Source organism: Symphalangus syndactylus, chromosome 9, assembly GCF_028878055.3.
Source record: "Symphalangus syndactylus isolate Jambi chromosome 9, NHGRI_mSymSyn1-v2.1_pri, whole genome shotgun sequence".
Taxonomy (NCBI): domain Eukaryota; kingdom Metazoa; phylum Chordata; class Mammalia; order Primates; family Hylobatidae; genus Symphalangus; species Symphalangus syndactylus.
The window spans coordinates 136,154,334-136,177,563 of NC_072431.2; the positions used below are offsets into that span (position 1 = coordinate 136,154,334).

Sequence of the window (23,230 nt, forward strand, 5' to 3'; positions counted from 1 at the left end):
GGAATAGAAGTTACAGTAATTCTCTTTGACTTCACCATTCATTTATAGAGCACCTGGGAAAGCACTTCTGGACTTAAGCCTCATGAGAAAGATGCTCCTAACGTATGCTTTCTCCCTCACTACCTTATAAACAGCCCTCACCCTTCTCTCTCTTTGTTCAAACCTCCATAATCAAACCTCCAAGTTCCTCAGTGACTCCACTTTCCCTCCTGGGAAGTTCTGAGAGCTATGTGTTCCCCTCTTTGTCAGGACTTATGGAATCTCTTATCTGTTCATTCAAGAAAAAGAGAGAAAGAGTTGGGATGTGGACACTCATCCCATAATCAAGGATGAAGATGACTATGAATGCTCCAATTTCAGGTCAGTTTCCCCATCACAGAGAGATGCAAAATACTTTTCCTATTCACTTAAGAAACGTAACCATATCACCAAGACAAACATTTCATTATTTTCTAAGAGAATATTGCCTACAGTCATATTGAGGACATGTTCTTCTATTTAGTGACTTTAGTCTTTCTCCCTTTTGAATAATAGACCCTTCAATTATTTTGTTAAGCATTATGTAGTTCTTAACATTGGCTTGCTTTACCAGAAAAAAACCATGCTGGTTGAAAGTGGCTCTCTCCAGTGAAGAGGGAGAGTGTATATTTGGCCCTTCCTTCTCAGACATCCAGGCCCTTCTCCACCTCTGGTCACTTGACCTTGGACTGTAAGCATATTTCCCTTTTCAATGGGCATCTAATAGTCAGATAACTTATGCTCCCATTATCTGATAATAGCTTAATGAATCTCATTTCTAGAATTTTTATCTTGAGAGGAGACTTTTATAAGTGAAAGAAGGAGGAGGGGGAGGAAGGGAAGGAGGAGAAAGAAATGATGGAGGAGAAAAATCATTTTTAATATCAAAAGTTTTATATGTAATAGAAGATGCAAAGGCAAAGGATAACCCTGCTAGTTATTAAGTTTGTTTTACATGGAGAAACAGTTAACCTTATGAAAATAGAAAGAAAACTATACTGAGAATTACATACTCCAGGGTAATAGTGGGGCTTTGCTGAACTCCTTTGACAAACACTCTACTAATTCAAAACAATTGTGTTTCCTTGAAACAAAAAAAGCTTCACAATTCTTTTTCATTCAGTTAAGAAAAAAAAAAAAGCTCAGATTCAATAAATATCCTAGCACCATACTAAAAATAATTCCATGGTAGTGAGATTGGGAAGCTAGAATATTATAGGATAAACCCTATAGAACACTTCCTTCATACTGTTTTAAATGTTAAAGATAAAATAAATAAAATTAAAGAAGGCTAGAACGAGATGTCAGGAAAACTTGATGTGTTTCCCTCTGACCCTTAAATAACATATTTTATTGAATTATCACCTACCAGGGAAAAAGTCTCACAAAGCCTTCTGGCTCCTGCACACCTCTCCAACATTCTTCTTTCCTACTCTCTGCTTCACAATTTTTTCTCCAATGAATTGTTTACAATATCCCTTTATACCAGGCTGTGTCTTCATACCTTTGTTCATACTATCTTCCTTTTGTGAATTTTTTCAACTCCTCCCCAACCAGCCTTTACCTAGCTATTGCCTATTCATTCTCAGCTCAAATATCGTGATCTCCAGGGAAACTTTCCCTTCATTCATCTCCAACCTGAAGTTGACTTAAGTATCCCTTCTAGATATTTCCAAAAGACCCCATTCACATCTCCATTGCTGTACTTAACTCAGAAAAATTCCCTTGTGCTATGTACCACCTGTGTCACTTTATTATGAACTCCTTGAAAGCAAGGACAAAGTGTTATTATTATTTTTTAATTCTCCAAACCACAATAGGCAGTCAGTAGATGTTCATTAAATGAATGAATAAATGATTCATTGAGTCTAACAAGCTGAAAAGAAAACTATAATTTGGAGAGGCAAAGTGGCTTTCCTAAGACCTCATCACTAGCTTAAGACTTGTATCCAGCTCTCCTGAGCTCAAGTCATTTCTCCATAAACAATAACTTAGAAATGCCTAATAATAGAAAAAAAATGGTTGTTAATTTGGTTTAAAAAAAAATGAAAGTCAAAGAAAAAGTACTGAGACTGAAATCACTAAGGCGTGTGGATATGTTTTCACTTTAAGAAAATTAAGTGGTTTTCTGAATTTAGATGCCATTCCACCCCTTTAAGGATAAAACGCCGAACTTACCATACTTAGTGCTCAGATTTGTACTTAGTAAATTTATTTATAAGATTAAAGATGTAAACTGGCTCATTAAAGAGTGTCAAAAACTTGTCAAACATCAAATAGCTGTTACATAACAATATTTTGAAGTCTAGGTTATTATATACAGATTGCATTTCCACTTTAAAAAAATTTCACATCCTAAAAATTCAGGGAAAATCACCACTTAGGTTTTTCCAAACTCCAAACAACCTGAAAGTGTTCAGAGCCGTTTGAGTATTCTACAACCTGGCTGGAGATAGTCTACACAAAATATTGTTATTCTCACTCAAAATTATTACTGTAGGCAGGGTGCAGTGGCTCATGCCTGCAATCCCAGCATTTTGGGAGGCCAAGGTGGGCAGATCACCTGAGGTCAGGAGTTTGAGACAAACCTGGCCAATGTGGTGAAACCCCATCTGTACTAAAAATACAAAAATTAGCCAGGCGTGATGGCAGGTGCTTGTAATCCCAGTTACCACGGAGGCTGAGGCAGGAGAATCGCTTGAACCCAGGAGGCAGAGGTTGCAGTGAGCCAAGATTGGGCCACTGCACTCCAGCCTGGGTGACAGAGACTCCATCTCAAAAAAAAAAAAAATTATTATTGTAATTTCAGCAAGGGGGAAATCAAATGAGGAAAGATGTGGATTCTTTTATTTCTTAACTGTTTAAAAGCCAAGTATTGTATGAAAAACTATGCTGAAAAATTTTCCTGCTCCATTCAACCCCCAGAAAGTTTTTTGATGATGCCTTGTTGATTACCCACCCAATATTTATTTCCCTCTTCCCAAGAGCACCCCATTTTCATTTATACATCCACGGCTACCTTACCAGAAGCTATGTGTCTTAGGAGTAATCTTATTCCTTTGCTAATGATTGGTTCAGGAATGAGGAATAAGACACAGTACTGGCTAGTGAGGTCAAGGAGAACTTGTTGAGAGTTTCTGGAAAATGTTTGTTTACCTTTAAGTGAGAGCTGTTGGAAGAAGTTATGCACTAGTGAAGCTGGGACTGCCATTTTGTGAAGCCAACAGAGAACAGAGCCTAAGAACCAGCTTTGGGAAAGAAAGCTAGTGCTTGCCAGATTAAGCCAACTTTGAAGTCTGTTCTACCTCTAGACTCAGTGATGAGTCAATATACTTCATTATTGTTTAAATTTCTTGAGTTTCTGTACTTGCAGTGGAAGGAATCTTGTTTAATATGCAGCAAAATAGTGATTTCATTAATATATCCAGTGTAAAACTCTAAGAAATGTTTTGCTTTAAAGTTCTGCTGCAGAGTGGCACAGCAGAAGCAGGCAGGCCCATAAAGTTATTCAGCTTCTATTTTTCAGTTCGTGGGCTATTGTGGGGTTTGGAGGGACATCAAATGTTTTAAACTTATTCTCCATCACTTTACCTCTCACATAGATAACTGTCTATGTGTTCAGTTTAATAGATGTTCTCACAAAATTCTGATGTTATCGCCTCCTGCATTTGAGGACCGTGATTCCACTAGCTAGTAGTGAATATCTTCACCCTACACAGAGTAAATTGTGTGGTTCTGATTAGCTACTTGGGGACTTCAATTATTCAGGTACCTCAATAAATGTTCTGTGTTCTCAAGGAATGTCACTGTACTATGAAAATCCCAGAAACTTTATCCTGAATTCTTGGGGTTATTCCACTTAAGTGGGTGCTTTTTGGGACCGCACAGGTCCTAAACACTCGAAAGATTTAATGTTAATGAGTTACTTAAAGAATTTGTTATGGAATTAAAAAAGAGATACAGTGCTATAGTTACCAGATTAAGAAAATTGCTTATTTAATCCTATTCTTTTGATTAAAAGATTTTCACCAAGAAAGTGGCTAAATATAACACTTTTGGTCAAATTAATTTTGAGGTATTGGAGGGAGTCTAAATGATACAATGTTTATTCTGATATTTTATATGAACACAATAATTATTATAATTGCTCAAATTTATTTTTATATACTGTCAACTGAACGTTATACTCAAGTGTTTTGCTGTGTTATCTCATTTAACCTTTAAAACAGCCCTTTGAAATAGGTTCTGGTATTTTCTTCACTTTGCAGATAAGAAAATTAAGGCTTAAATAAGTTTCAGCAATTTTCCTAAGATCTCCAGAGCCTATGTTCTTAACATCTATTCTAAATAGTCAACAGACTATATTCTAAACAGCTAACAATGTTATTGAACTTCCAAAAAGGCAGTGTAGTCTTCAATTGCCTTTATAATTGAACATTATTAAGAATCTTTAAAATGGCCAGGTCAGAAATTTTACCTCAGGTAAGTAAGATTATATCTGAGGCATACTGCCAAATAGTAGGCTTCACAATTCAGGGAAGACAATAGCAAACAAGAGTTCAACCATGGGAACACATCAAATATGGTGGGAGTCTGAAAAACATCTCATACAGATTGGGCAAACTATTTTGCCAGGTTGACTATTAATTTTCTTAATGATACTTAGAGAAACAATACATGTGCATTGTAGAAAAATAAAAAATACAGACAAAAGAAAAAAAGAATGTCACATACCACCATCCAGAGATTCCCATTGTTAACACCTTAGTGCATATCTTTTGAATTGTGTGTGTGTGTGCCTGTTATTTAATTTTTTAACAGTCTTTTTTAAAAATGAATTTTGAAAACCAAAGGCCAGTTGGTCCCTGGAATATTCTATCTTTTAAGAATGTGTTCAGTTGTGTCCTCTTACTTCATCTCTTGTGGAAGTGATTTTAAAGGCTTGATGGATTCAGGTGAAACACTATGAAAAGAATATCATAAATGATATTGTGTACTTCATGTTTTATCACATCAGAAGACACAGAACTTCTAGTACATTTACCATTAATTTGATAAGACTGACATTCTCTGGAGTAACGACAATCTGAACCTGCTATTGTGTAATTTTATTTTATCACTTGTGATTAGAAATTATTCTGTGTAATATCAGCTTGGCACAAAATGAAGGTCCAGTGTCCCAACATCCATTTACCTAAGGATTTTAACCTTGATAAATCTTGTCTGAATCAATAAGTTAAATAGAATTTGTGAAATGCTATTGTCCTAATTCTGTCATTTCTCCCACATTAATTAATTGGCATTTAAAGTAGAGCTTTCCCTCATCAACTGTTTTGAACCTCACTTACCTCCTTGTATGATTATGAAGTTATCCAGATGATGTCTGTAAACTTTTAAATCCTAGAAGTATTCAAAGGAACACATAAAGTTACTAGATATGTTCATAATGCCTGGAAAGAAGAATACATAACTCTTTATACATTTAAATCTAGTCCTCTGGAAAATGAAGTAGATTTATTATGCATTGTTCCAGAGGGAAGTTTTGGGAAGGCAACTATTAATGCAACACAGGGAATAAGTTTCTTGTAATTAAAGACACCCATTAATGAAAGGTTTTTCTCACAAAGTAGTAAGGAAATATTTGCCTCTAGAAATATCAGAGGCTGAAACTGTCATGGTTATTAGTCTTTAAATCTATCCTCCTCAATTGAAATGTTAGAATTATAAGAAAATATAAAGATCTTCAGTAGAATGGAAAAGTCAACAGAAACAATGCTGATCTTATAACACCTCAGAAAGCATACTAGTAAGTAAAAAAAAAATCCTAATGAATCTCAGTAATATAGCCAAATTCCAAGAGATGCAAACTGAGTGGGGGTCCTTACCTTTGCATTCTTCATATTGGGATTGATAGAAATACCTTCTGGGGGAAATGGAGAAGTAAATATGGGTCTGATTCTCTGTGAGGGAAGTAAAGGTTTTAGGAGTAGTCACTGAATTGTGGACTTCAGCTTTTTTCCTCCACCCAGGAACAGTTTACATCCCCCAGTTAGGTGGATTGAATTCTGGTATAGCATATTTGACAAAATATTAGAATAGTTCTGATAAAGAAGTATACCATTGGACATCTCTTACTGCTCATCCCTGCTTCCTATTTCTTTTATTTCTATCCCTGTGCTCAGTCCCAGTCCTTTAGGTAGAAAATAACCAATCCTAAAACTGAGGACTAAAACAGTGTTGGATATGGTACAAAGATAAGCCATGTGTCTTCTGAATTATATCAGAGCAAAAAGAATACCTGCCTTGAGAATCATGCAGCCATCCTCTGCACCCACAGCCACTAACTTCGTTAGTAAAAAAGCAAAGCTCTAAAACAGAACACATGTTCCAAGTTCAAATATTGATAAGAATGACAACTTGGATTTAGTCCAAAGTGACTTTCACTTTGTAAATTACCAAACCAGCAAAATTATATGAGATGAAGCATGCAACTTAGTAGATGCCTCTCTGGTAACTCCTAATATTTTTTATGGCAGTGCACCTGAAGTTTAGTGATGACTGTGTCTCCAAATGAAATAAAATCTTCCAGGCTGGTAGACGTGGACCCACCAGTTGGTATCTTTTATGCTACTTGGGCTGGTTAGGAGGCACATTATTTTCATATGGGAAAATCCGTGCTTTGGGAGGCCAACGTGGGTGGATCACCTGAGGTCAGGAGTTTACCAGCCTAGCTAACATGGCGAAACCCCTCTTTACTAAAAATACAAAAAAATTTGCTGGGCATGGTGGCACGCACCTGTAATCCCAGCTACTTGGGAGGCTGAGGCAGGAGAATTGCTTGATCCTGGGAGGTGGAAGTTGCAGTGAGCTGAGATCACGCCATAGGACTCCAGCCTGGCCAACAGGTGAGACTCTGTCTCAAAAAAAAAAAAGAAAAAAGAAAAAGAAAATCTGTGCTGTGCCAGAGCATATATGCTTCCATATCCTAGCTCTTATTATATCATTGAGTCTACTTGAGTTTTTAGTACAGTAGGTCTGGCTGTGACATGCCACCTTGCCAAAGAGGGAAAAGAGAACTCTATTTAGAAGAAAACATAACTCAGTGGACAAAGAAGAAGACTGGCTATGATTACTAATGGATGGGTTGATAATAACTTAAAATGCATGGGTACAGGATATGTATTCCTTGACTTTGATTCCAAACAATAAGAACATTTCTTAATTCACATAACAAGAAGTCCAGAGATGAATGGGCTTCATAACTGATTGAGTCAGCAACTCAATTATGTCACCAAGGATTCAGGTTCTTTCTATGTCTCAGCTTTGCTTCACTGCTTGTCATAAAATTGTTATCTGCTAGATATCTCCCAGCAGAAAGGGGAGAATTTTTTTCCTTTGTTCAGTTTAACAGGAAAGAGAAAAATAATCCCACCACCTCAGTGATGAAATGTAAGCCCTTCTTTTGAATCTAATTGTATCCCTTTTCTTTTTTTAAGAGATGGGGTCTCACTATGTTGACCAGGCTGGACCCCAATTCCTGGGCTCAAGCAATCCACCCATCTCAACCTTCCAAGTAGCTGGGACTATAGGTACACATCAGTGTACCCAGGCTCTCCTTTTGCTATTGTACTTTCTTATTTCTTTTTTCCACATGCTAAACAGAGTAAACAAGACCCGCCTCCTCCCTTCTCATCCTGTTTCGAGGCAGCTATGTAGTTGCTGACCTAATGACCCTCTTATTTACCTCATATCTGCATTAGGGTAGCAGTTGATTATTATTTGATTCCCCATTTTCTACTGCTCCTTATTGTTAGAGATACATCATGAACCCTGTGGGGATAAGTGGCAGGGAAGAATTTGAACAGTCTAGTCTCATAGCACCAACGTCATCAAACTAGCAATAAATCCTATCTCAATTCCCATGTGTTTTTAATTCTCTCTCATTCTTGCATATTTCTATTTCCAATAATACTATACCATTTTAGTGTGCACTTTCTTAATTAGTTGTGTTGCTCTGTAATAAATCTGTGCTTATTTATATAGTATATTGATACCCAACCATTTCGTGAAATGCCGTGATTCCTCCTGCCTGGGAGAGTTGGGCCAAACTTCATAGGTAAAGGGCACAGTCCTCCACAAGCATGCCGTCACTTTATACACTAGCCACAAGTCTGGGGTCCCCACTTGTTGTAGTCCATTTTGTGCTGCTCTAACAAAATATCTGAGACTCGGTAATTTATAAAAAATAGATATTTATTTTCACTGGGCTCTGGGAAGTTCAACATCAAGGCTTGGGCTATTTGGTTGTCTGCTATGGGCTACTCTTCTGCTTCCAAGATGGCACCTTGTTGCTACATCGTTTGGAGGGGAGGAACACTGTCCTCACATGGCAGAGGTGAACGGGCAAACCAACTGAACAATGAGTGAAGTTGCTTTTACAGGGGCCTTAATCACATTTACAAGGGAGGAACCCTCATGGCCTAATCACCTCGTAAAGACTCTACCTATTAATATTATCACATCATATTGCCAACACCTGAGTTTTGGAGGGGATACATTCAAACCATAGCACCAAGCCTCCTTTACCTTCTGATCAGTTGGCTACAAAGTCAGGGGTTCCCACTACCCCCTCAGTTTTGATAATTCACTAGAAAAACTCACAGAACTCCAGAAGGCACTACACTTGTGAGGACAATTTTGTTATAGCAAAAAGATACCATCAGAACCAGCGAAAGGGAGAGTCATATAGAGACACATAGAGCAAGGTCTGAAAGGGTCCAAACGCACAACTTCTATTATCTTCAGGGATGCATTACCCTCGCAGCCAATTGACACCTGACAATACACAGAGTACTGTCATCAGGAAATCTCATTTGAGCCTTTGGTGTCCAGAGGTCTACTGGAGCTTGAGCATGTACTGCTCATGAGACTGATCTTTAGGCTCCAGCCCATCCTGGAGGCTTAGGCTAATGCCTTTAGCCTCTAGTTCCTCTGGATGTTAGAGCTGAGGTAGTACGTTCCAAAATCTTCATCATAAATCACACTGTTGGACTGTTCACTGGTAAAAGCTCCCAGGCAAACAAAAACATTCACATCAAGCAGGACATTCTTGGGGCCTAGAGATCTCCTCCCAGTAGCCAAAAGCAAAAGCCAGAGCTCTCTTTGCGTAAAGTTAATTCTTCACTATACAAATCCAAGTCCTTTTACAGAATGTGCATTTATGATTTTTAGTCAGCACTCTAAGTAAACAATTTTTCTCCCTAATCCTGTATAGAATTTTTTCTTTTTTTTTTTTTTTTGAGACGGAGTCTCACTCTGTCACCCAGGCTGGAGTGCAGTGGCGTGATCTCGGCTCACTGCAAGCTCCGCCTCCCGGGTTCATGCCATTCTTCTGCCTCAGCCTCTCTGAGTAGCTGGGACTACAGGCGCCCGCCACCACGCCCGGCTAATTTTTTTTTTTGTATTTTTAGTAGAGACGAGGTTTCACCGTGGTCTCGATCTCCTGACCTCGTGATCCGCCCGCCTCGGCCTCCCAAAGTGCTGGGATTACAAGCGTGAGCCACCGCGCCCAGCCCTGTGTAGAATTTTTAAATCAATCAATGCTACATTAGTGATTTTTAAAGTTTAAGAAATGCATGAATTGAAGTATATCTTCCTCTTCATGACAAAGATTATGTAATTTTTAGTAAGAAATAAAGGAATATTTTAGGCTGGCAGTATTGGCAGTGAATCTCCCTGAATCATTAATAAAACAGAAAGAACAAGTAGGATAATAAAAGCAAAAACTCAAGCACAATATCTACAACTAAACTAGGCAATAAAATATTCTCAAGAACCTAAAATATAAACAAGTGGTGACAAATAGCCCACTTTATAAGATCCATCAGTGTCTGTGCAAGAGAAAGCTGAGGAAAGGCAACAAGATGTCCCTGAGAATGGAAGAACCTCAAAATCACCAACATGTATTCACTGGAAATTGCCAGGGGACAATCTGAGAACAGAATCTAAAACGTACACTTTTAGAGTCCAATTCACAGGGACAGAATAAGACAGTTATTGTAAGTTCTGAACTGTTAGGATTGTATGGCCCTAAGGACTTTAAAAACTAAGACATCTGAGGCTCTTATTGGGACAAGGTCACACTTAGGAGAAACTGCTTGGAATATAACCCACATTGGGCAAGACAGGGACAGTAGTGGGTGGGGAAAAGAGAAGGTCTGGATAAAATGGGAAGGAGGACAGGAGGCAGCAGACTTTGAAAAGTAAGAGAATATATATTTTATCACTTCCAGAAAAAATAGCAAAGACAGTCCTAGATCACACCAGCAAAAATGTTAACCTAATCCATTCCTACACCCAGAATGTATAGAAAAACTATTTTTACTTAAATTAAGCAATGGAGAAGGATCATAATTGAATCCACACAATTTTATTATAAGACAAAATAAAGAGAAAAATAATTGCTGCAGAAGTGGCTGAAATATGAAGCATGGGGAAAAGGAGAGAACTGTAAAAAGAAGAAAATTTAGAAAGCTGAATTTGGTTCCCTTGAGTCTTTCGCCAAAGATTAAGCAATGCAAGTACAAAATAAGGCAGTGGAAGGCCAAGAAAAGCTATGAGTTGAAAGGGGATTCCAGAGCTTGCACAGGGCTTGGAGATGTTGGGTTTCTGCCTAGCTTGAGTGAGACACTTAAATAAACCCGCAGACATGCAATTGACACACAAGAAAGGCCAAATCTAATGAGTAGGCTATTCCAGCCCCAGACTAGACCTGCCATATTAAAGCTTATAAATAGTCCTCTAAAGGATCAAGCTGATGCACAAGTAAATTAACTACCTGCCATAACAAAGTTCAATCCTCTTTACAAAAGAGAACAAAATTGATGGCATTCAATAAAAAATTACTACATATATAAATAAGCAGGAAAAGGTGGCCTATAACTGAGAGGAAAATCCATAATAATGAGACTTACAAATCACAGAAATTATGTATTAGAATGTAGTGTTAAGGCATATATGTTTAAGAATACAAAGTAAAACAAACATAATGAAAGAAACCACTAGGAAATCTCAATAGAGAAATGGAAACTATTTAGAACAAACAAAGAAGACTTTGGAATGGAAAAATACAATATCTGAAATTAAAAATTCACTGGACGGGCCTGAAAGCAGACTAGACACCAAAGAAGAAAATATCATGGGACTTTAAGACAGATTAATAAAAAAAGTCCAATCTGAAGACAAGACAGAAAGACAATTAATGAAAAATAAACAGAAGCTCAGAAACTTGTAGAACAGTAGCAAATGGTTTAATGCATAAGAGAAGAGAGCTCAGATACAGATCCACACTTAAAGAGTTAACTGATTTTCTCCAAGGGTAGCAAAGCAATTCAATAGGGGAAAGAATAGTCTTTTCAACAAACAGTGCTAAAGCAGTTGAATACCTCTATAGAAAAAAAAATGAACCTTCATCCATATTTTTTCCTTTTTACAAGAAAAAGATCAAAATAGATAATAATCTGAAATGTAAGTTATAAGACTAGAAGAAGATAGGAAAAAAATAAGTTTAACCTCGAGATAGGCCAAGATTTTTTGACAGGACAGAAAAAGCACTAGCCAAGAAACAAACAAACAAAAACATAAAACCTGATAAGCTGGACTTCATCAAAATAAAAATCTCTGTTCAACAAAAAACACACTAAGAAAATTAGTGGGTCAGGGCCAAGATGGCTGATTAGATGCAACTGCAGTCCAAGGCACTTACAGACAGGAATGGAAGGAGCAAGTGAACTCAGTCAGCACCTTCAACTGAAATATCCAGGTTCTCACACTGGGACTGACTAGGCAAACAACCCACGAAGAATGAAGAAAAGCAGAGTGGGACAACAGACAGCCTACTTGGGAGCAGCATAGAGGCAAAGGAACCCCCACCCCAGCCAGGGGAAGCAGTGAGTGATTGTGTGACCCTGCCCAGGAAACCATGCTTCTCCCATGGATCCTTGCAACCTGTGGACCAGGAAATCCCCTGTGAGCCCATGCCCTCAGGGCCTTGGGTCCGATAAACACAGCTGTGTGGAGTCTAGGCAGAGCAGCTGCTCAGGCGCACACAGAGACCCAGGAATTTTACATATTTCGGCCCCAGGATTCCCAGCAAGGTGGGAGATCTGTCCATATCCCTAGGAAGAGGGCTGAATCTAGGGAGCCAATCGGCATTGTTCTGTGGGTCCCACTTTCACAGCACCTCACAAATTAAGACCCACTGCCTTGGAATTCCAGCCAGCCAATGGCACAGGCTGGAGTCTGCCTGGGGCAGGACCAAGTTCCCAGGAGAGGAGTGACTGACATCTCTGTAGGTCAGTAGACTCAGCCATTTCAGCCTGCCAGCACTGGAGAATCCTAGCTGTCCAGATGAGGAAGGGTCCCCCACAGCACAGCACAACTGCCTTGCCAGCTGTTGGCCAGACTGCTTCTTTAAGCAGGGCCCCGATCCATTCCTCCTTACTTGGAGGGACCTCCCTGCAAGGGCTTTAGCCACTTCAGCCGGGGTTATACAGACAGCTCTGATTTCTCCTTGGGCTGGAGGTCATGGGGTAAGGGGTGGCTGCTATCTCTGTAGTTTGGTAGACTCAGAAGTTCCAGCCTGCCAGCTGTGGAGAACCCAAATGGTCTGGATGAGTAAGGGTCCCCCTCAATGCAGCACATCTGCTCTATCAAAAAGCAGCCGGACTGATTCTTTAAGCATGTTCCTGATCCTGTTCCTCCTGACTGGGTGAAACCTCCCAACAGGTGTCTCCAGCCACCTACTACAGGCATGCTCAAACCAGCAACGGGTCAGTACCCTCCCAGGACAGAGCTTCCAGGGGAAGGAACAGGCTGCCATCTTTGCTGTTTCATAGTCTTCACTGGTGATACCTCCAGGTATGGGGAAAACCAAGGCAACTAGGGTCTGGAGCAGACTGCCAGCAAACCACAGCAGCCCTATGGAAGAATGGCCTGACTATTAAAAGAAAAACAAACAAAAAAACCCAGCAATATCCACAAAAAAAGATCTCACAAAATCCCATTCAAAGGTCAGCAACCTCAAATATCAAAAGTAGATAAGCCCACAAAGATGAGAAAGAATCAACCAAAAAATGTTGAAAACTCAAAAAACCAGAGTTCCTCTTCTCTAAATGACCACAACACCTTTCCAACAAGGGTGCAGAACTGGGCTGAGGCTGAGATGGCTTATTGACAGAAGTAAGCCTCAGAAGGTGAGTAATAATAAACTTCACTGAGAGCTAAAGGAACATGTTCTAACCCATTTCAAAGAAGCCAAGAATCATATAAAACAACACATGAACAAATAGCCAGAACAGCCAGTTTAGAGAGGAATGTAACCAACCTGATGGAGCTGAAAAACACAACATGAGTACAATGCAATCACAAGTATTGATAGCAGAATAGACTAAGCATAGGAAACAATATCAGAGCTGGAAGACTACCTTTCTGAAATAAGACAAGAATAGGGAAAAATGAATGAAAAGGAATGAACAAAACCTGCAAGAAATATGGGATTATGTGAAGAGAATGAACCTACAACTGACTGGGGTACCCGAAAGAGATGGGTAGAATGGAACCAAGTTGGAAAATATGCCTCAGGATATTATCCAGGAGAACTTCCCTAACCTAGCAAGACAGGCCAACATTCAGATACAGGAAATGCAGATAACCCCAGTAAGATACTCCACAAGAAAATCAACTCAAGACACATAATCATCAGATTCTCCAAGGTCGAAATAAAAGAAAAATATTAAGGGCAGCCAGAGAGAAAGGCCAGATCACCTACAAAGGGAAGTCCATCAGACTAACAGCAGACATCTCAGTGGAAACCCTACAAGTCAGAAGAGATTAGGAGCCAATATTCAACATTCTTAAAGAAAATAATTTTCAACTCAGAATTTTATATCTAGCCAAACTAAGCCTCCTAAGCAAAGAAATAAGATCCTTTTCAGACAAGCAAATGCTGAGGGAATTTGTCATCAACAGCCCTGCCTTGCAAAAGCTCCTGGAGGAAGCACAAAATATGAAAAGGAAAACCCGTTACCAGCCACTATAAAAACACACTGAAGTACACAGATCAGTGACACTATGAAGCAACTACATTAGCAAGTGTGCAAAATAACCAGCTAACACCATGATGACAGATCAAATTCACACATAACAATACTAACGTTGGTTTCCTGGGCAAGATGGCCTAATAGCAACAGCTCCTGTCTGCAGCTCCCAGCAAGACCAACACAGAAGGCGAGTGATTCCTGCATTTCCAACTGAGGTACCTGGTTCATCTCACTGGGGCTGATTATACAGGTGGTATAGCCCACAGAGGGTGAGCAGAAGCAGGGTGAGGTGTCACCTCACCTGGGAAGTGCAAGAGGTCAGGGAAATCCCACCCATAGCCAAGGGAAGCTGTGAGGAACTGTGCTGTGAGGAATGGTGCTATCCGGCCCAGATACTACACTTTTCCCACAGTCTTCACAACCTTCAGACCAGGAGATTCCCTCAGATGCCTACACAACAAGGGCCCTGGGTTTCAAGCATGAAACTGGGTGGCTGTTTGGGCAGACACCAAGCTAGCCACAGGAGTTTTTTTTATTTTATTTTTTCATATCCCAGTGGCTCCTGGAACACCAGCAAGATAGACCCTTACCAGTGGAAAAGAGGCTGAAGCCAGGGAGCCAAGTGGTCTTGCTCAGCACCCACTGCGACAGAGCCCAGCAAGCTAAAATCCACTGCCTTGAAATTCTCGCTGTCAGCACAGCAGTCTGAAGTGGACCTGGGATGCTCGAGCTCGGTAGGGGTACAGGCATCTGCCATTACTGAAGCTTGAGTAGGCGGTCTTCCCCTCATAGTGTAAACAAAACCACCTGGAAGTTTGGACTGGGCAGAGCCCACCACAGCTCAGCAAAGCCACTATAGCCAGACTGCCTCTCTAGATTCCTCCTCTCTGGGCATGGCATCTCTGAAAGAAAGGCAGCAGCTCCAGTCGGAGCCTATAGTCGAAACTCTCATCTCCCTGATACAGAGCACCTAGGGGAAGAGGCAGCTGTGGGTGCAGCTTCAGCAGATTTAAACATTCCTGCCTGCCAGCTCTGAAGAGAGCAATGAATATCCCAGCACAGCACTTGAGCTCTGCTAAGGAACAGACTGCCTCCTCAAGTGAGTCCCTGACCCCAGTGCCTCCTGACAAGGAGATACCTCCCAGCAGGGGTCAACAGACACCCCATACAGGAGAGATCTAGCTGGCATCTGGTGGGTGTCCCTCTGGAACAAAGCTTCCAGAGGAAGGAGCAGGCAGGAATCTTTGCTTTTCTGCAGCCTCTGCTGGTGATACCCAGGTAAACAAGATCCGGAGTGGACCCCCAGAAAACTCCAGCAGACCTGCAGAAGAGGGGCATGTTAGAAGAAAAACTAACAAACAGAAATAAATAGCATCAACATCAACAAAAAGGATGACCACGCAAAAACTCCATCTGAAGGTCACCAAAAGCAAAGACCAAAGGTAGATAAATCCAAGAAGATTTGGAAAAACCAGCACAAACAGGCTGAAAATTCCAAAAAACAGAATGCCTCTTCTCCTCCAAAGGATCACAACTCCTTGCCAGCAAGGGTACAAAATTGGATGGAGAATGAGTTTGATGAATTGTCAGAAGTAGGCTTCAGAAGGTGGGCAATAACAAACTCCTCCAAGCTAAAGGAGCATGTTCTAACCCAATGCAAGGAAGCTAAGAACTTTGATAAAAGGTTGGAGAAATTGCTAACTAGAATAACCAATTTAGAGAAGAAAATAAATGACCTGATGGAGCTGAAAAACACAGATGAGAACTTCGTGAAGCATACATGATTATCAATAGCTGAATCGATCAAGCGGAAGAAATGATATTAGAGATTGAAGATCAACTTAATGAAATACAGTGTGGAGACAAGATTAGAGAAAAAAGAATAAAAAGGAATGAACATAGCCTCCAAGAAATATGGGACTATTTGAAAAGACAAAAGCTACATTTGATTGGTTAACTGAAAGTGACGGGGAGAATGGAACTATGTTGGAAAACACACTTTAGGATATTATCCAGGAGAAATTCCCTAACCTAGCAAGACAGGCCAACATTCAAATTCAAGAAATACAGAGAACACCACAGAGATACTCCTCAAGAAGAGCAACCCCAAGACACATAATCATCAGATTCACCAAGGTTGAAATGAAGGAAAAAATGTTAAGGGCAGCCAGAGAGAATGGTTGGGTTACCCATAAAAGGAAGCCCATCAGACTAACAGCGGACCTCTGTGCAGAAATGCTAAGCTAGAAGAGAGTGGGAGACAATATTCAACATTCTTAAAGAAAAGAATTTTCAACCTAGAATTTCATATGTAGCCAAACTTAGCTTCATAAGTGTAGGAGAGATAAAATCCTTTCCAGACAAACAAATGCTGAGGAATTTTGTCACCACCAGGCCTGGCTTACAAGAGCTCCTAAAGGAAGCATTAAATATGGAAAGGAAAAACTGGTACTAGCACTGAAAAAACAAACCAAAATGTAAAGAACATCGACACTATGAAGAAACTGCAACAACTAAGGGGCAAAATAATGAGCTAGCATCATAATGGCAGGATCAGATTCACACATAACAATATTACCCTTAAACATAAATGGGCTAAATCCCCCAATTAAAAGACACACACTGGCAAATTGGATAAAGAGTCAAGACCCATCAGTGTGCTGTATTCAGGAGACCCACCCATCTCAAATGCAAAGACACACATAGTCTCAAAATAAAGGGATGGAGGAATATTTGCCAAGCAAATGGAAAGCAAAAAGAAACAGGGGTTGTAATCCTAGCCTCTGGTAAAACAGACTTTAAACCAAAAAAGATCAAAAAAGACAAAGAAGGGCATTAAATAATGGTAAAGGGATCAATGCAACAAGAAGAGGTAACTATCCTAAATATATATGCACCCAATACACGAGCACCCAGATTCATAAACCAAGTTCTTAGAGACCTACAAAGAGACTTAGACTCCCACACAATAGTAGTGGGTGACTTTAACACCCCACAGTCAATATTAGACAGATCAACAAGACAGAAAATTAATAAGGATATTCAGGACTTGAACCCAGCCCTGGGCCTAGTGGACCTAATAGACATCTACAGAACTCCCCACCCCAAATCAACAGAATATACATTCTTCTCAGCAGGAAATACCACTTATTCTAAAATCAACCACATAATTGGAAGTAAAACACTACTCACCAAATGCAAAAGAACGGGAATCATAACAGTCTCTCAGACCACAGGGCAATCAAATTAGAACTCAGGATTAAGAAACTCACTGTAAACTGCACAACTACATGGAAACTGAACAACCTGCTCCTGAATGACTACTGGGTAAATAATGAAATTAAGGGAGAAATAAATAAGTTCTTTGAAACCAATGACAACAAAGACACAATGTACCAGAATCTCTGGGACACAGCTAAAGCAGTGTTTAGAGGGAATTTTATAGCACTAAATGCCCATAGGAGAAAGCAGGAAAGATCTAAAATAGACACTCTAACATCACAATTTAAAGAACAAGAGTAGCAAGAGCAAACAAATTCAAAAGCTAACAGAAGACAAGAAATGACTAAGATCAGAGCAGAAATGAAGTATATAGAAACACAAAAAACACTTCAAAAAAATCAACGAATCCAGAAACTTTTTTTTTTGAAAAGGTTAACAAAATAGATAGACCACTAGTCAGACTAATAAAGAAGAAAAGAGAGAAGAATAAAATAGATGCAATAAAAAATGATAAAGTGGAGATCACCAATGATCCCACAGAAAAACAAACTACCATCAGAGAATACTATAAACACCTCTATGCAAATAAACTAGGAAATCTTGAAGAAATGGATAAACTCCCGGACACATACACCTTCCCAAGACTAAACCAGGAAGAAGTAAAATCCCTGAATAGACCAATAACATGATCTGAAATTGAGGCAGGATAGCTTACCAACCAAAAAAGGCCCATGACCAGACAGATTGACAGCCAAATTCTACCAGAGATACAAAGAGGAGCTGATACCATTCCTTCTGAAACTATTCCAAACATTAGAAATAGAGGGAATCTTCCATAACTCCTTTTATGAGGCCAGCATCATCCTGATACCAAAACCTGACAGAGACACAACAAAAAAGAAAGTTTCAGGCCAATATCCCTGATGAACATTGATGTGAAAATCCTCAAAAAAAAAAAAAAAAAAAAAAAAAACTGGCAAACCCAATCCAGCAGTACATCAAAAAGCTTATCCACCACGATCAAGTCAGCTTCATCTCTGGGATGCAAGGCTGGTTCAACATATGCAAATCAATAAACGTAATCCATCATATAAACAGAACCAATGACAAAAACCAAGTGATTATCTCAATAGATGCAGAAAAGGCTTTCAATAAAATTCAACAGCCCTTCATGCTAAAAACTCTCAATAAACTAGGTATTGATGGAACATATCTCAAAATAATAAGAGCTATTTATGACTAACCCACAGCCAATATCATACAGTATGGGCAAAAACTGGAAGCATTTCCTTTGAAAACTGGCACAAGACAAGGATGCCGTCTCTCACCACTCCTATTCAGCACAGTATTGGAAGTTCTGGCCAGGGCAATCAGGCAAGAGAAAGAAATAAAGCATATTCAAATAAAAAGCTAGGAAGTCAAATTATCTCTGTTTGCAGATGATATGATTGTATATTTAGAAAACCCCAATGTCTCAGCCTGAAAATCTCTTAAGCTGATAGGGAACTTAACAAAGTCTCAGGATACAAAATCAATGTGCAAAAATCACAAGTATTCCTCTACATCAATAATAGACAAACAGAGAGCCAAATCATGAGCAAACTCCCATTCACAATTGCTACAAAGAGAATAAAATACCTATGAACACAACTTACAAGTGATGTGAAAAACCTCTTCAAGGAGAACTAGAAACCACTGCTCAAGGAAACAAGAGAGGACACAAACAAATGGAAAAACATTCCATGCTCATGGATAGGAAGAGTCAATATTATGAAAATGGCCATACTGACCAAAGTAATTTATAGATTCAATTCTATTCCTATCAAGCTACCATTGACTTTCTTTACAGAATTAGAAAAATCTACTTTATATTTCATATGGTAACAAAAAAGAGCCCGTATAGCCAAGACAATCTTGAGCAAAAAGAACAAAGCTGAAGGCATCATGCTACCTGACTTCAAATTATACTACAAGGCTACAGTAACCAAAACAGCACGGTACTTGTACCAAAACAGATATATAGACCAATGCAACAGAACAGAGGCCTCAGAAATAACACCACACATCTACAACAATCTGATCTTTGATAAACCTGACAGAAACAAGCCATGGTAATATGATTCCCTATTTAATAAGTGGTGTTGGGAAAACTAGCTAGCCATATGCAGAAAACTGAAACTGGGCCCCTTCCTTACACCTTATACAAAAATTAACTCAAGGTGGATTAAAGATTTAAACATAACACCTAAAACCATAAAAATCCTAGAAGAAAACCTAGGCAATACGAATCAGGACATAGGCATGGGCAAAGACTTCATGACCAAAACATCAAAACCAATGGTAACAAAAGCCAAAATTTACAAATGGTATGTAAGTAAAGAGCTTCTGCACAGCAAAAGAAACTATCACCAGAGTGAATAGGCAACCTACAGAATGGGAGAAATTTTTTGCAATCTATCTGTCTGACAAAGGCCTAATATGCAGAATCTACAAGGAACTTCAACAAATTTACAAGAAAAAAAAAACATCTAAAATTGGGCAAAGGATATGAACAGACACTTCTCAAAAGGCATTTATGCTGCCATAAGCCGGCAACGTACATACGAAAAAAAGTTGATCATCACTGGTCATTACAGAAATGCAAATCAAAACCATAATCAGATAATATCTCACATCTGTTAGAATGGCAATCATTAACAAGTCAGGAAACAACAGATGCTGGAGAGGATGTGGAGAAATAGGAATGCTTTTACACTGTTGGTGGGAATGTAAATTAGTTCAACCATTGTGGAAGACAATGTGGCAATTCCTCAAGGAACTATAACTAGAAATACCATTTGACCCAGCAATCCCATTACTGGGTATATACCCAAAGGATTATAAATCATTTTACTATAAAAACACATTCACACATATGTTTATTGCAGCATTATGTGCAATATCAAAGACTTGGAACCAACCCAAATGCCCATTAATGTTAGACTGGATAAAGAAAATGTGGCACATATAAACGATGGAACACTATGCAGCCATAAAAAAGAATGAGTTCATCTCCTTTACAGGGACATGGATGAAGCTGGAAACTGTCATTCTCAGCAAACTAACACAGGAAGAGAAAACCAAACACTGCATATTCTCACTCATCAGTGGGAGTTGAACAATGAGAACACATGGGCACAGGGAGGGCAATGTCACTCACCAGGGCCTTTCAGGGGGTGGGGGGCAAGAGGAGGGATGGCATTAGGAGAAATATCTAATGTAGATGACAGGTTGATGGGTGCAGCAAACCATCATGGCACAGGTATAGCTATGTAACAAACTTGCATGTTCAGCCCATGTATCCCAGAACTTAAAGTATATATATCTAATATATACATGTGTGTATATATAATATATTATATATATTATATAATATATATAATATATTATATATATTATATATATTATATAATATATATAATATATATATTATATATATTAAAAAATATATATATGCTAACCTTTAATGTAAATGGACTAAATGCCCCAAATAAAAGACACAGAATGGAACGCTGGATAGAGTGAAGACCCATTGGTATGCTGCCTTCAAGAGATCCATCTAACATGCAAAAACAAACATTAGGATCAAAATAAAGGAATGGAGGAAAATTTACCAAGCAAATGAAAAACAGAAAAAAGCAGATGTTGCAATCCTAATATCTGACAAAACGGACTTTAAACCAACACAGATTAAAAAAAAAAAGAAGACAAAGAACAATATTACATAATGGTTAAGGGCTCAATTCAACAGGTAGAGCTAACTATCCTAAATATATATGCACCTAATACAAGAGCACCCATATTCATAAAGCAAGTTGTTAGAGACCTATAAAGAGACTTAGACTCTCACACAATAATAGTGGGAGACTTTAACACCCCATTAACAATATTAGTCTATGAAGACAGAAAATTAACAAAGATATACAGGGCCTGAATTCAGCTCTGGATCAAGTGCACCTAGTAGATATCTACAGAACAGTTTACCTCAAAACAACAGAGAATATACATTCTTCTCATTGCCATGCAGCACTTATTCTAAAATTGATTACGTAATTTGAAGTAAAACTCTTTTCAGCAAACGTAAAAGAAATAACTGAAATCATAACAGTCTGTCAGACCACAGCACAAACAAATTAGAACTCAAGATTAAGAAATTCACTCAAAACTGGCTGGGCGCAGTGGCTCACACCTGTAATCCCAGCACTTTGGGAGGCCAAGGCAGGCAGATCACGAGGTCAGGAGTTCAAGACCAGCTGGCCAATATGGTGGAACCCCGTCTCTACTAATAAAATACAAAAAATTGCCCAGGTGTGGGGGCACACACCTGTAGTCCCAGCTACTCAGGAAGCTGAGGCAGGAGAATCGCTTGAACCTGGGAGGCGGAGGTTGCAGTGAGCCAAGATCATGACATTGCACTCCAGCCTGGGTGACAGAGGGAGAGTTTGTCCCAAAAAAAAAAAGAAAAAAAAAAGGAATTCACTCAAGACCACACAACTACGTGGAAATTGAACAATCTGCTCTAGAATGGCTCTTGGGTAAATAGTGAAATTAAGGTAAAAATCAAAAAGTTCTTTGAAACTAATGAGAACAAAGTGATAACATATTAGAATTCCTGGGATGCAGCTAAAGCAGCATTAAGAGGGAAATTTATAGCACTAAATGCCCACATCAAAAAGATAGAAAGATCTCAAGTTGACAACTTAACATCACAACTAACAGAACCAGAGAACTGAGAGGAAACAACTCCCAAAGCTAACAGTAGACAAGAAATTACCAAGATCAGAGCTGAACTGAAAGAGATGACATGAAAACCCTTCAAAAAACCAGCAAACCCAGGAGCTTGTTTTTTGAAAAAATTAATAAAATAGATAGACCACTAACTAGACTAACTAAAAGAAACACAATCAGAAATAAGAAGGATAACACCACTGATATCACGGAAATACAAACAACCATCAGAGAATATTATAAACACCTCTATGCACATAAACTAGAAAATCTAGAAGAAATGGATAAATTCCTGGACCCATACACCCTCCCAAGACTGAACCAGGAAGAAACTGAATCCCTGAATAGCCCAATAATGAGTTCTGAAATAGAGGCAGTAATAAATAGCCTACCAACCAAAAAAAGCCCAGGACCAGATGAATATACAGCTGAATTCTACCAGAGGTACAAAGAAGAACCGATAACATTTCTACTGAAACTATTTCAAACAATTGAAAAGGAGGAACTCCTCCTTAACTCATTCTATGAGGCCAGCATCGTCCTTATACCAAAACCTGGCAGAAATACAACAAAAAAAGATAACTTCAAGTCAATATCTTTGATGAACATTGATGCAATAATCCTCAATAAAATACTGTCAAACTGAATCCAGCAGCACATCGAAAGCTTATCCAACATGATCAAATTGGTTTCATCCTTGGGATGCAATGTTGGTTCAACATATGCAAACCAATAAATGTGATTCATCACATAAACAGAACTAAAGACAAAAACCACATGATTATCTCAAAAGATGCAGAAAAGGCCTTTGATAACATTCAACATCCCTTCATGTTAAAAACTTTCAATAAACTAGGCATTGAAAGAACATACCTCAAAATAGTAAGAGTCATACATGACAAACTCACAGCCAATATCATAGTGAGTGGGCAAAAGCTAGAAGCATTCCCCTTGAAAACTGGCACAAGACAAGAATGCCCTGTCTCACAACTCCTATTCAACACAGTATTGGAAGTTCTGGCCAGGGCAGTAAGGCAAGAGAAAGAAATAAGGTGTATTCAAATAGGCAGAGAGGAAGTCATATTTTCTTTGTTTGCAGATGACTTGATTCTATATCTAGAAAA

General features: G+C 38.9%; 1 long non-coding RNA gene across 3 annotated transcripts in view; it reads right to left on the reverse strand.

Annotated features, from left to right (window-relative positions):
• The window catches only part of LOC129490444 (uncharacterized), a 153,983-nt gene that overhangs the window by 36,568 nt on the left and 94,185 nt on the right, over window positions 1-23,230 (reverse strand). Inside the window, exons 4-6 of one of the 3 annotated variants that reach the window (XR_010113775.1) lie at window positions 6,815-6,931; window positions 5,904-5,941; window positions 5,367-5,418 (exon numbers count right to left, since the gene is read on the reverse strand). The exons of 1 other annotated variant lie outside the window; for it this stretch is intronic. This is a non-coding gene — a long non-coding RNA (uncharacterized lncRNA). The remainder of the gene's footprint in view (window positions 1-5,366; window positions 5,419-5,903; window positions 5,942-6,814; window positions 6,932-23,230) is intronic. One more of the 3 variants, XR_010113774.1, reaches the window with a different exon arrangement.